Genomic DNA, 14429 nt, shown 5'->3' with positions numbered 1-14429 from the left:
CTGTGTGAGTATTCAGGGGTGTTTTTTGAGGGTCTGAAGGTCGGTTTGAACCCCGTTTGACACCAACCATGACCAGAACCATCAGAGGGGTTGTGTCCTATATATCAGGGCCTCTCCTAGGTCTGTGTTGTGCTTGCTTCGGCAGCACATATACTAAAATTGGAACGATACAGAGAAGATTAGCATGGCCCCTGCGCAAGGATGACACGCAAATTCGTGAAGCGTTCCTTATTTTGAGCCCTTTTGACCCCTCTTTTAACCCCTGCCCCAAAACAGCATATATAAAAAATAACACCCCCCCCCCGTCCAAAAAAATACCCTTACATTTTGTGGAGCAAGACAATGTTGCAGTCTTTATCCAACTTTATTCAATATATACAAATTAATTGGGGAGCGAGACAAGGTTGCAGTCTGAGTCCAACTTTATTCAATATTTACAATTGAATTGGGGGGTGAGACAGGGTTGCAGTCTGAGTACAGCTGTATTCAACATAACAAACTTGAATGTCACAACATTTTAAACAGACATAAAAGTAGAGTGAAAAACATCTCCAAATCCAAACACATTCCTATTTTGTGTTTTTGGTAACTCTGTGTATGGTGTATTTTTGTGAGGTGTTGGGGATTGTTTAAACTCCACTGATGTACTGTGTTTGAGTATAATTGTATTTATTTTGACTGAGGATGTCTGTGTGTGTCTTTTCTCTATTTGTTTACTGATTTCTCTCTCCATTCTCTACTGCTGTCTCCTCTCGCTACTAGGCTACTGTGTCCTTTCTAGTTGTCTTCCTCCTCTACTACTATGTTTCTCTCTCTACTACTGTCTCTCTCGCTCTCATTCTCTCTCTACTGATTGGGGAGTTAGTTTTAAGTATCTTTGGCCAGGCCATGTTGCAGAGAGCGGGGGAAGGGTGGGAAGTGGTCAGGGCAGGGGAACAAAGACCTGGGGAGGAGCAACAAAAAGCAGAAGGGGAGGGGTTAGAGACCAAGAGCCCTGAATCATAAAAGGCGTCATTTTTAAACTACATTTCAGTGTAAGATCACTCTTTAAAAATAAGAGTAAATTCTATTTCAAGTTCTACATCTATAAATCAAATTTAAATATCACAAATAGGCTGCTTTTCATTTATTCATAACTTTTTTTCTTCCCATTATTAAAACAAATTTTACATTTTCTCAACGTTACAGTAATTTTTTCGTAGGCTACTCAACATTTACTACTAAGTCTGTGCGCAAGGACGTATTGTGAATGCAGCCGCAGAGCATGTTTGTAGTGTGACGGGTTTTGGTGAGTGTGTTGGTGGGTCTGGTGCGAGAGCTTTTGTTCTACCCTATCAACGACCAAGACGGGACATTGTATTCACATATCTCCTGGCATGCGTTGCAACTCTCATATTCAGAGATTAGATTATTCAAACACACAAGGTAGTCATTAAAAAATACAATATTCTCCTTACCAGTTTTACATGTATATACAGCCTTCTGTGTGAGTATTCTAGGGGTGTTTTTTGAGGGTCTGAAGGTCGGTTTGAACCCCGTTTGACACCAACCATGACCAGAACCATCAGAGGGGTTGTGTCCTATATATCAGGGCCTCTCCTAGGTTTGTATTGTGCTTGCTTCGGCAGCACATATACTAAAATTGGAACGATACAGAGAAGATTAGCATGGCCCCTGCGCAAGGATGACACGCAAATTCGTGAAGCGTTCCTTATTTTGAGCCCTTTTGACCCCTCTTTTAACCCCTGACCCAAAAAAGCATTTATAAAAAAAGAACACCCCCACCCCCCCCGTCCAAAAAAATACCCTTACATTTTGTGGAGCAAGACAATGTTGCAGTCTTTGTCCAACTTTATTAAATATATACAAATTAATTGGGGAGCGAGACAAGGTTGCAGTCTGAGTCCAACTTTATTCAATATTTACAATTGAATTGGGGGGGTGAGACAGGGTTGCAGTCTGAGTACAGCTGTATTCAACATAACAAACGTGAATGTCACAACATTTTAAACAGACATAAAAGTAGAGTGAAAAACATCTCCAAATCCAAACACATTCCTACTTTGTGTTTTTGGTAACTCTGTGTATGGTGTATTTTTGTGAGGTGTTGGGGGTTGTTTAAACTCCACTGATGTACTGTGTGTGAGTATAATTGTATTTATTTTGACTGAGGATGTCTGTGTGTGTCTTTTTCTCTATTTGTTTACTGATTTCTCTCTCCATTCTCTACTGCTGTCTCCTCTCTCTACTAGGCTACTGTGTCCTTTCTAGTTGTCTTCCTCCTCTACTACTATGTTTCTCTCTCTACTACTGTCTCTCTCGCTCTCATTCTCTCTCTACTGATTGGGGAGTTAGTTTTAAGTATCTTTGGCCAGGCCATGTTGCAGAGAGCGGGGGAAGGGTGGGAAGTGGTCAGGGCAGGGGAACAAAGACCTGGGGAGGAGCAACAAAAAGCAGAAGGGGAGGGGTTAGAGACCAAGAGCCCTGAATCATAAAAGGCGTCGTTTTTAAACTACATTTCAGTGTAGGATCACTCTTTAAAAATAAGAGTAAATTCTATTTCAAGTTCTACATCTATAAATCAAGTTTAAATATCACAAATAGGCTGCTTTTCATTTATTCATAACTTTTTTTTCTTCCCATTATTAAAACAAATTTTACATTTTCTCAACGTTACAGTAATTTTTTTCGTAGGCTACTCAACATTTACTACTAAGTCTGTGCGCAAGGACGTATTGTGAATGCAGCCGCAGAGCATGTTTGTAGTGTGACGGGTTTCGATGAGTGTGTTGGTGGTTCTGGTGCGAGGGCTTTTGGTCTACCCTATCAACGACCAAGACGGGACATTGTATTCACATATCTCCTGGCATGCGTTGCAACTCTCATATTCAGAGATTAGATTATTCAAACACACAAGGTAGTCATTAAAAAATACAATATTCTCCTTACCAGTTTTACATGTATATACAGCCTTCTGTGTGAGTATTCTAGGGGTGTTTTTTGAGGGTCTGAAGGTCGGTTTGAACCCCGTTTGACACCAACCATGACCAGAACCATCAGAGGGGTTGTGTCCTATATATCAGGGCCTCTCCTAGGTTTGTATTGTGCTTGCTTCGGCAGCACATATACTAAAATTGGAACGATACAGAGAAGATTAGCATGGCCCCTGCGCAAGGATGACACGCAAATTCGTGAAGCGTTCCTTATTTTGAGCCCTTTTGACCCCTCTTTTAACCCCTGACCCAAAAAAGCATTTATAAAAAATAACACCCCCTCCCCCCCCCCGTCCAAAAAAATACCCTTACATTTTGTGGAGCAAGACAATGTTGCAGTCTTTGTCCAACTTTATTAAATATATACAAATTAATTGGGGAGCGAGACAAGGTTGCAGTCTGAGTCCAACTTTATTCAATATTTACAATTGAATTGGGGGTGAGACAGGGTTGCAGTCTGAGTACAGCTGTATTCAACATAACAAACGTGAATGTCACAACATTTTAAACAGACATAAAAGTAGAGTGAAAAACATCTCCAAATCCAAACACATTCCTACTTTGTGTTTTTGGTAACTCTGTGTATGGTGTATTTTTGTGAGGTGTTGGGGGTTGTTTAAACTCCACTGATGTACTGTGTGTGAGTATAATTGTATTTATTTTGACTGAGGATGTCTGTGTGTGTCTTTTCTCTATTTGTTTACTGATTTCTCTCTCCATTCTCTACTGCTGTCTCCTCTCTCTACTAGGCTACTGTGTCCTTTCTAGTTGTCTTCCTCCTCTACTACTATGTTTCTCTCTCTACTACTGTCTCTCTCGCTCTCATTCTCTCTCTCTACTGATTGGGGAGTTAGTTTTAAGTATCTTTGGCCAGGCCATGTTGCAGAGAGCGGGGGAAGGGTGGGAAGTGGTCAGGGCAGGGGAACAAAGACCTGGGGAGGAGCAACAAAAAGCAGAAGGGGAGGGGTTAGAGACCAAGAGCCCTGAATCATAAAAGGCGTCATTTTTAAACTACATTTCAGTGTAAGATCACTCTTTAAAAATAAGAGTAAATTCTATTTCAAGTTCTACATCTATAAATCAAATTTAAATATCACAAATAGGCTGCTTTTCATTTATTCGTAACTTTTTGTCTTCCCATTATTAAAACAAATTTTACATTTTCTCAACGTTACAGTAATTTTTTCGTAGGCTACTCAACATTTACTACTAAGTCTGTGCGCAAGGACGTATTGTGAATGCAGCCGCAGAGCATGTTTGTAGTGTGACGGGTTTTGGTGAGTGTGTTGTTGGGTCTGGTGCGAGGGCTTTTGGTCTACCCTATCAACGACCAAGACGGGACATTGTATTCACATATCTCCTGGCATGCGTTGCAACTCTCATATTCAGAGGTTAGATTATTCAAACACACAAGGTAGTCATTCAAAAAATACAATATTCTCCCTTACCAGTTTTATATGTATATACAGCCTTCAGTGTGAGTATTCTAGGGGTGTTTTTTGAGGGTCTGAAGGTCGGTTTGAACCCCGTTTGACACCAACCATGACCAGAACCATCAGAGGGGTTGTGTCCTATATATCAGGGCCTCTCCTAGGTTTGTATTGTGCTTGCTTCGGCAGCACATATACTAAAATTGGAACGATACAGAGAAGATTAGCATGGCCCCTGCGCAAGGATGACACGCAAATTCGTGAAGCGTTCCTTATTTTGAGCCCTTTTGACCCCTCTTTTAACCCCTGACCCAAAAAAGCATTTATAAAAAATAACACCCCTCCCCCCCATTCCAAAAAAATACCCTTACATTTTGTGGAGCAAGACAATGTTGCAGTCTTTGTCCAACTTTATTAAATATATACAAATTAATTGGGGAGCGAGACAAGGTGGCAGTCTGAGTCCAACTTTATTCAATATTTACAATTGAATTGGGGGGTGAGACAGGGTTGCAGTCTGAGTACAGCTGTATTCAACATAACAAACGTGAATGTCACAACATTTTAAACAGACAAAAAAGTAGAGTGAAAAACATCTCCAAATCCAAACACATTCCTACTTTGTGTTTTTGGTAACTCTGTGTATGGTGTATTTTTGTGAGGTGTTGGGGGATTGTTTAAACTCCACTGATGTACTGTGTGTGAGTATAATTGTATTTATTTTGACTGAGGATGTCTGTGTGTGTCTTTTCTCTATTTGTTTACTGATTTCTCTCTCCATTCTCTACTGCTGTCTCCTCTCTCTACTAGGCTACTGTGTCCTTTCTAGTTGTCTTCCTCCTCTACTACTATGTTTCTCTCTCTACTACTGTCTCTCTCGCTCTCATTCTCTCTCTACTGATTGGGGAGTTAGTTTTAAGTATCTTTGGCCAGGCCATGTTGCAGAGAGCGGGGGAAGGGTGGGAAGTGGTCAGGGCAGGGGAACAAAGACCTGGGGAGGAGCAACAAAAAGCAGAAGGGGAGGGGTTAGAGACCAAGAGCCCTGAATCATAAAAGGCGTCGTTTTTAAACTACATTTCAGTGTAGGATCACTCTTTAAAAATAAGAGTAAATTCTATTTCAAGTTCTACATCTATAAATCAAGTTTAAATATCACAAATAGGCTGCTTTTCATTTCTTCATAACTTTTTTTCTTCCCATTATTAAAACAAATTTTACATTTTCTCAACGTTACAGTAATTTTTTCGTAGGCTACTCAACATTTACTACTAAGTCTGTGCGCAAGGACGTATTGTGAATGCAGCCGCAGAGCATGTTTGTAGTGTGACGGGTTTTGGTGAGTGTGTTGTTGGGTCTGGTGCGAGGGCTTTTGGTCTACCCTATCAACGACCAAGACGGGACATTGTATTCACATATCTCCTGGCATGCGTTGCAACTCTCATATTCAGAGATTAGATTATTCAAACACACAAGGTAGTCATTAAAAAATACAATATTCTCCTTACCAGTTTTATATGTATATACAGCCTTCTGTGTGAGTATTCTAGGGGTGTTTTTTGAGGGTCTGAAGGTCGGTTTGAACCCCGTTTGACACCAACCATGACCAGAACCATCAGAGGGGTTGTGTCCTATATATCAGGGCCTCTCCTAGGTTTGTATTGTGCTTGCTTCGGCAGCACATATACTAAAATTGGAACGATACAGAGAAGATTAGCATGGCCCCTGCGCAAGGATGACACGCAAATTCGTGAAGCGTTCCTTATTTTGAGCCCTTTTGACCCCTCTTTTAACCCCTGACCCAAAAAAGCATATATAAAAAATAACACCCCCCCCCCCCCCCCCCCCAAAAAAATACCCTTACATTTTGTGGAGCAAGACAATGTTGCAGTCTTTGTCCAACTTTATTAAATATATACAAATTAATTGGGGAGCGAGACAAGGTTGCAGTCTGAGTCCAACTTTATTCAATATTTACAATTGAATTGGGGGGTGAGACAGGGTTGCAGTCTGAGTACAGCTGTATTCAACATAACAAACGTGAATGTCACAACATTTTAAACAGACATAAAAGTAGAGTGAAAAACATCTCCAAATCCAAACACATTCCTACTTTGTGTTTTTGGTAACTCTGTGTATGGTGTATTTTTGTGAGGTGTTGGGGGATTGTTTAAACTCCACTGATGTACTGTGTGTGAGTATAATTGTATTTATTTTGACTGAGGATGTCTGTGTGTGTCTTTTCTCTATTTGTTTACTGATTTCTCTCTCCATTCTCTACTGCTGTCTCCTCTCTCTACTAGGCTACTGTGTCCTTTCTAGTTGTCTTCCTCCTCTACTACTATGTTTCTCTCTCTACTACTGTCTCTCTCGCTCTCATTCTCTCTCTACTGATTGGGGAGTTAGTTTTAAGTATCTTTGGCCAGGCCATGTTGCAGAGAGCGGGGAAGGGTGGGAAGTGGTCAGGGCAGGGGAACAAAGACCTGGGGAGGAGCAACAAAAAGCAGAAGGGGAGGGGTTAGAGACCAAGAGCCCTGAATCATAAAAGGCGTCATTTTTAAACTACATTTCAGTGTAGGATCACTCTTTAAAAATAAGAGTAAATTCTATTTCAAGTTCTACATCTATAAATCAAGTTTAAATATCACAAATAGGCTGCTTTTCATTTCTTCATAACTTTTTTTCTTCCCATTATTAAAACAAATTTTACATTTTCTCAACGTTACAGTAATTTTTTCGTAGGCTACTCAACATTTACTACTAAGTCTGTGCGCAAGGACGTATTGTGAATGCAGCCGCAGAGCATGTTTTGTAGTGTGACGGGTTTTCGATGAGTGTGTTGGTGGGTTCTGGTGCGAGGGCTTTTGGTCTACCCTATCAACGACCAAGACGGGACATTGTATTCACATATCTCCTGGCATGCGTTGCAACTCTCATATTCAGAGGCTAGATTATTCAAACACACAAGGTAGTCATTAAAAAATACAATATTCTCCTTACCAGTTTTACATGTATATACAGCCTTCTGTGTGAGTATTCTAGGGGTGTTTTTTGAGGGTCTGAAGGTCGGTTTGAACCCCGTTTGACACCAACCATGACCAGAACCATCAGAGGGGTTGTGTCCTATATATCAGGGCCTCTCCTAGGTTTGTATTGTGCTTGCTTCGGCAGCACATATACTAAAATTGGAACGATACAGAGAAGATGAGCATGGCCCCTGCGCAAGGATGACACGCAAATTCGTGAAGCGTTCCTTATTTTGAGCCCTTTTGACCCCTCTTTTAACCCCTGCCCCAAAACAGCATATATAAAAAAATAACACCCCCCTGTCCAAAAAAATACCCTTACATTTTGTGGAGCAAGACAATGTTGAGTCTTTGTCCAAATTTATTCAATATATACAAATTAATTGGGGAGCGAGACAAGGTTGCAGTCTGAGTCCAACTTTATTCAATATTTACAATTGAATTGGGGGTGAGACAGGGTTGCAGTCTGAGTACAGCTGTATTCAACATAACAAACGTGAATGTCACAACATTTTAAACAGACATAAAAGTAGAGTGAAAAACATCTCCAAATCCAAACACATTCCTACTTTGTGTTTTTGGTAACTCTGTGTATGGTGTATTTTTGTGAGGTGTTGGGGGTTGTTTAAACTCCACTGATGTACTGTGTGTGAGTATAATTGTATTTATTTTGACTGAGGATGTCTGTGTGTGTCTTTTCTCTATTTGTTTACTGATTTCTCTCTCCATTCTCTACTGCTGTCTCCTCTCTCTACTAGGCTACTGTGTCCTTTCTAGTTGTCTTCCTCCTCTACTACTATGTTTCTCTCTCTACTACTGTCTCTCTCGCTCTCATTCTCTCTCTACTGATTGGGGAGTTAGTTTTAAGTATCTTTGGCCAGGCCATGTTGCAGAGAGCGGGGGAAGGGTGGGAAGTGGTCAGGGCAGGGGAACAAAGACCTGGGGAGGAGCAACAAAAAGCAGAAGGGGAGGGGTTAGAGACCAAGAGCCCTGAATCATAAAAGGCGTCATTTTTAAACTACATTTCAGTGTAAGATCACTCTTTAAAAATAAGAGTAAATTCTATTTCAAGTTCTACATCTATAAATCAAGTTTAAATATCACAAATAGGCTGCTTTTCATTTATTCGTAACTTTTTTTCTTCCCAACATTAAAACAAATTTTACATTTTCTCAACGTTACAGTAATTTTTTCGTAGGCTACTCAACATTTACTACTAAGTCTGTGCGCAAGGACGTATTGTGAATGCAGCCGCAGAGCATGTTTGTAGTGTGACGGGTTTTGGTGAGTGTGTTGGTGGGTCTGGTGCGAGGGCTTTTGTTCTACCCTATCAACGACCAAGACGGGACATTGTATTCACATATCTCCTGGCATGCGTTGCAACTCTCATATTCAGAGGCTAGATTATTCAAACACACAAGGTAGTCATTCAAAAATACAATATTCTCCCTACCAGTTTTATATGTATATACAGCCTTCAGTGTGAGTATTCTAGGGGTGTTTTTTGAGGGTCTGAAGGTCGGTTTGAACCCCGTTTGACACCAACCATGACCAGAACCATCAGAGGGGTTGTGTCCTATATATCAGGGCCTCTCCTAGGTTTGTATTGTGCTTGCTTCGGCAGCACATATACTAAAATTGGAACGATACAGAGAAGATTAGCATGGCCCCTGCGCAAGGATGACACGCAAATTCGTGAAGCGTTCCTTATTTTGAGCCCTTTTGACCCCTCTTTTAACCCCTGACCCAAAAAAGCATTTATAAAAAATAACACCCCCCCCACCCCCCGTCCAAAAAAATACCCTTACATTTTGTGGAGCAAGACAATGTTGCAGTCTTTGTCCAACTTTATTAAATATATACAAATTAATTGGGGAGCGAGACAAGGTTGCAGTCTGAGTCCAACTTTATTCAATATTTACAATTGAATTGGGGGGTGAGACAGGGTTGCAGTCTGAGTACAGCTGTATTCAACATAACAAACGTGAATGTCACAACATTTTAAACAGACATAAAAGTAGAGTGAAAAACATCTCCAATTCCAAACACATTCCTACTTTGTGTTTTTGGTAACTCTGTGTATGGTGTATTTTTGTGAGGTGTTGGGGATTGTTTAAACTCCACTGATGTACTGTGTTTGAGTATAATTGTATTTATTTTGACTGAGGATGTCTGTGTGTGTCTTTTCTCTATTTGTTTACTGATTTCTCTCTCCATTCTCTACTGCTGTCTCCTCTCTCTACTAGGCTACTGTGTCCTTTCTAGTTGTCTTCCTCCTCTACTACTATGTTTCTCTCTCTACTACTGTCTCTCTCGCTCTCATTCTCTCTCTACTGATTGGGGAGTTAGTTTTAAGTATCTTTGGCCAGGCCATGTTGCAGAGAGCGGGGGAAGGGTGGGAAGTGGTCAGGGCAGGGGAACAAAGACCTGGGGAGGAGCAACAAAAAGCAGAAGGGGAGGGGTTAGAGACCAAGAGCCCTGAATCATAAAAGGCGTCATTTTTAAACTACATTTCAGTGTAAGATCACTCTTTAAAAATAAGAGTAAATTCTATTTCAAGTTCTACATCTATAAATCAAGTTTAAATATCACAAATAGGCTGCTTTTCATTTATTCCTAACTTTTTTTTCTTCCCAACATTAAAACAAATTTTACATTTTCTCAACGTTACAGTAATTTTTTCGTAGGCTACTCAACATTTACTACTAAGTCTGTGCGCAAGGACGTATTGTGAATGCAGCCGCAGAGCATGTTTGTAGTGTGACGGGTTTTGGTGAGTGTGTTGGTGGGTCTGGTGCGAGGGCTTTTGTTCTACCCTATCAACGACCAAGACAGGACATTGTATTCACATATCTCCTGGCATGCGTTGCAACTCTCATATTCAGAGGTTAGATTATTCAAACACACAAGGTAGTCATAAAAAAATACAATATTCTCCCTACCAGTTTTATATGTATATACAGCCTTCAGTGTGAGTATTCTAGGGGTGTTTTTTGAGGGTCTGAAGGTCGGTTTGAACCCCGTTTGACACCAACCATGACCAGAACCATCAGAGGGGTTGTGTCCTATATATCAGGGCCTCTCCTAGGTTTGTATTGTGCTTGCTTCGGCAGCACATATACTAAAATTGGAACGATACAGAGAAGATTAGCATGGCCCCTGCGCAAGGATGACACGCAAATTCGTGAAGCGTTCCTTATTTTGAGCCCTTTTGACCCCTCTTTTAACCCCTGACCCAAAAAAGCATATATAAAAAATAACACCCCCCCACCCCCCGTCCGAAAAATACCCTTACATTTTGTGGAGCAAGACAATGTTGCAGTCTTTGTCCAACTTTATTAAATATATACAAATTAATTGGGGAGCGAGACAAGGTTGCAGTCTGAGTCCAACTTTATTCAATATTTACAATTGAATTGGGGGGTGAGACAGGGTTGCAGTCTGAGTACAGCTGTATTCAACATAACAAACGTGAATGTCACAACATTTTAAACAGACATAAAAGTAGAGTGAAAAACATCTCCAAATCCAAACACATTCCTACTTTGTGTTTTTGGTAACTCTGTGTATGGTGTATTTTTGTGAGGTGTTGGGGATTGTTTAAACTCCACTGATGTACTGTGTGTGAGTATAATTGTATTTATTTTGACTGAGGATGTCTGTGTGTGTCTTTTCTCTATTTGTTTACTGATTTCTCTCTCCATTCTCTACTGCTGTCTCCTCTCTCTACTAGGCTACTGTGTCCTTTCTAGTTGTCTTCCTCCTCTACTACTATGTTTCTCTCTCTACTACTGTCTCTCTCGCTCTCATTCTCTCTCTACTGATTGGGGAGTTAGTTTTAAGTATCTTTGGCCAGGCCATGTTGCAGAGAGCGGGGGAAGGGTGGGAAGTGGTCAGGGCAGGGGAACAAAGACCTGGGGAGGAGCAACAAAAAGCAGAAGGGGAGGGGTTAGAGACCAAGAGCCCTGAATCATAAAAGGCGTCATTTTTAAACTACATTTCAGTGTAGGATCACTCTTTAAAAATAAGAGTAAATTCTATTTCAAGTTCTACATCTATAAATCAAGTTTAAATATCACAAATAGGCTGCTTTTCATTTATTCCTAACTTTTTTTCTTCCCAACATTAAAACAAATTTTACATTTTCTCAACGTTACAGTAATTTTTTCGTAGGCTACTCAACATTTACTACTAAGTCTGTGCGCAAGGACGTATTGTGAATGCAGCCGCAGAGCATGTTTGTAGTGTGACGGGTTTTGGTGAGTGTGTTGTTGGGTCTGGTGCGAGGGCTTTTGGTCTACCCTATCAACGACCAAGACGGGACATTGTATTCACATATCTCCTGGCATGCGTTGCAACTCTCATATTCAGAGGCTAGATTATTCAAACACACAAGGTAGTCATTAAAAAATACAATATTCTCCTTACCAGTTTTACATGTATATACAGCCTTCTGTGTGAGTATTCTAGGGGTGTTTTTTGAGGGTCTGAAGGTCGGTTTGAACCCCGTTTGACACCAACCATGACCAGAACCATCAGAGGGGTTGTGTCCTATATATCAGGGCCTCTCCTAGGTTTGTATTGTGCTTGCTTCGGCAGCACATATACTAAAATTGGAACGATACAGAGAAGATTAGCATGGCCCCTGCGCAAGGATGACACGCAAATTCGTGAAGCGTTCCTTATTTTGAGCCCTTTTGACCCCTCTTTTAACCCCTGACCCAAAAAAGCATATATAAAAAATAACACCCCCCCACCCCCCGTCCGAAAAATACCCTTACATTTTGTGGAGCAAGACAATGTTGCAGTCTTTGTCCAACTTTATTCAATATATACAAATTAATTGGGGAGCGAGACAAGGTTGCAGTCTGAGTCCAACTTTATTCAATATTTACAATTGAATTGGGGGGTGAGACAGGGTTGCAGTCTGAGTACAGCTGTATTCAACATAACAAACGTGAATGTCACAACATTTTAAACAGACATAAAAGTAGAGTGAAAAACATCTCCAAATCCAAACACATTCCTACTTTGTGTTTTTGGTAACTCTGTGTATGGTGTATTTTTGTGAGGTGTTGGGGATTGTTTAAACTCCACTGATGTACTGTGTGTGAGTATAATTGTATTTATTTTGACTGAGGATGTCTGTGTGTGTCTTTTCTCTATTTGTTTACTGATTTCTCTCTCCATTCTCTACTGCTGTCTCCTCTCTCTACTAGGCTACTGTGTCCTTTCTAGTTGTCTTCCTCCTCTACTACTATGTTTCTCTCTCTACTACTGTCTCTCTCGCTCTCATTCTCTCTCTACTGATTGGGGAGTTAGTTTTAAGTATCTTTGGCCAGGCCATGTTGCAGAGAGCGGGGGAAGGGTGGGAAGTGGTCAGGGCAGGGGAACAAAGACCTGGGGAGGAGCAACAAAAAGCAGAAGGGGAGGGGTTAGAGACCAAGAGCCCTGAATCATAAAAGGCGTCATTTTTAAACTACATTTCAGTGTAAGATCACTCTTTAAAAATAAGAGTAAATTCTATTTCAAGTTCTACATCTATAAATCAAGTTTAAATATCACAAATAGGCTGCTTTTCATTTATTCGTAACTTTTTTTCTTCCCAACATTAAAACAAATTTTACATTTTCTCAACGTTACAGTAATTTTTTTTTTTTTTTTTCAACATTTACTACTAAGTCTGTGCGCAAGGACGTATTGTGAATGCAGCCGCAGAGCATGTTTGTAGTGTGACGGGTTTTGGTGAGTGTGTTGGTGGGTCTGGTGCGAGGGCTTTTGTTCTACCCTATCAACGACCAAGACGGGACATTGTATTCACATATCTCCTGGCATGCGTTGCAACTCTCATATTCAGAGGCTAGATTATTCAAACACACAAGGTAGTCATTCAAAAATACAATATTCTCCCTACCAGTTTTACATGTATATACAGCCTTCTGTGTGAGTATTCTAGGGGTGTTTTTTGAGGGTCTGAAGGTCGGTTTGAACCCCGTTTGACACCAACCATGACCAGAACCACAGAGGGGTTGCCTAGGCCCTCCGGTTTGTATTGTGCTTGCTTCGGCAGCACATATACTAAAATTGGAACGATACAGAGAAGATTAGCATGGCCCCCGCGCAAGGATGACACGCAAATTCGTGAAGCGTTCCTTATTTTGAGCCCCTTTTGCCCACCCTTTTAACTCCTGACCCAGAAAGCATTGTATTCGCATATCTCCTGGTAATTTCTCACATGGAATAGCCTTCATTTCTCAGAACAAGAATAGACTGATGCGTTTCAGAAGAAAGTTATTTGTTTCTGGCCATTTTGAGCCTGTAATCGAACCCACAATTGCTGATGCTCCAGGTACTCAACTAGTCTCAAGAAGTCCAGTTTTATTGCTTCTTTAATCAGCACAACAGTTTTCAGCTGTGCTAACATAATTGCAAAAGGGTTTTCTAATGATCAATTAGCCTTTTAAAATGATGAACTTGGATTAGCAAACAACTTGCCATTGGAACACAGTACTGATGGTTGCTGATAATGGGCCTCTGTATACCTATGTAGATATTCCATAAAAAATCAGCAGTTTCCAGCTACAATAGCCGTTTACAACATTAACAATGTCTACACTGTATTTCTGATCAATTTGATGTTATTTTAATGGACCAAAAAATTGCTTTTCTTTCGAAAACAAGGACATTTCTATGTGACCCCAAACTTTTGAACGGTGGTGTGTATATATATACATACAGTGCATTCAGAAATTATTCAGACCCCTTTACTCTTTCCACATTTTGTTACGCTTTCTTCTAAAATGGATGAAATTGTTTTTCCCCTCAACAATCTACACACAATACCTCATAATGACAAAGCAAAGACAGTAGTCCCATGTTGCTCAGTTGGTAGAGCATGGTGCTAGCAATGCCAGGGTTGTGGGTTCGAATCTCACGTGTGACCAGTATGAAAAAACCCAAAAAATGTACGCACTCACTAACTT

The 14429-nt window shown here is 40.5% G+C and overlaps 10 non-coding genes across 10 annotated transcripts; all 10 read left to right on the top strand.

Moving 5' to 3' along the window:
• The first annotated feature begins 129 nt into the window (after positions 1–129).
• On the top strand, positions 130–236 carry LOC123492404. The gene has a single exon (XR_006661764.1). It is a non-coding gene; the product is annotated as a U6 spliceosomal RNA (small nuclear RNA).
• A 1376-nt stretch (positions 237–1612) lies between these two features.
• On the top strand, positions 1613–1719 carry LOC121581708. The gene has a single exon (XR_006003243.1). It is a non-coding gene; the product is annotated as a U6 spliceosomal RNA (small nuclear RNA).
• A 1385-nt stretch (positions 1720–3104) lies between these two features.
• LOC121581707 lies at positions 3105–3211 on the top strand. The gene has a single exon (XR_006003242.1). It is a non-coding gene; the product is annotated as a U6 spliceosomal RNA (small nuclear RNA).
• Positions 3212–4596: 1385 nt separating this feature from the next.
• Positions 4597–4703, top strand: LOC123492403. Its single transcript, XR_006661763.1, has one exon. It is a non-coding gene; the product is annotated as a U6 spliceosomal RNA (small nuclear RNA).
• Positions 4704–6083: 1380 nt separating this feature from the next.
• On the top strand, positions 6084–6190 carry LOC123492402. The gene has a single exon (XR_006661762.1). It is a non-coding gene; the product is annotated as a U6 spliceosomal RNA (small nuclear RNA).
• Positions 6191–7575: 1385 nt separating this feature from the next.
• Positions 7576–7682, top strand: LOC123492415. Its single transcript, XR_006661775.1, has one exon. It is a non-coding gene; the product is annotated as a U6 spliceosomal RNA (small nuclear RNA).
• Positions 7683–9054: 1372 nt separating this feature from the next.
• On the top strand, positions 9055–9161 carry LOC123492401. Its single transcript, XR_006661761.1, has one exon. It is a non-coding gene; the product is annotated as a U6 spliceosomal RNA (small nuclear RNA).
• Positions 9162–10543: 1382 nt separating this feature from the next.
• LOC123492400 lies at positions 10544–10650 on the top strand. The gene has a single exon (XR_006661760.1). It is a non-coding gene; the product is annotated as a U6 spliceosomal RNA (small nuclear RNA).
• A 1379-nt stretch (positions 10651–12029) lies between these two features.
• Positions 12030–12136, top strand: LOC123492399. Its single transcript, XR_006661759.1, has one exon. It is a non-coding gene; the product is annotated as a U6 spliceosomal RNA (small nuclear RNA).
• Positions 12137–13500: 1364 nt separating this feature from the next.
• LOC123492416 lies at positions 13501–13607 on the top strand. Its single transcript, XR_006661776.1, has one exon. It is a non-coding gene; the product is annotated as a U6 spliceosomal RNA (small nuclear RNA).
• The last annotated feature ends 822 nt before the right edge of the window (positions 13608–14429 follow it).

The sequence above is a fragment of the Coregonus clupeaformis genome, chromosome 14, assembly GCF_020615455.1.
Source record: "Coregonus clupeaformis isolate EN_2021a chromosome 14, ASM2061545v1, whole genome shotgun sequence".
In the NCBI taxonomy this organism is placed as follows: Eukaryota; Metazoa; Chordata; class Actinopteri; order Salmoniformes; family Salmonidae; genus Coregonus; species Coregonus clupeaformis.
This window is presented reverse-complemented; position numbering and strand designations above follow the sequence as displayed.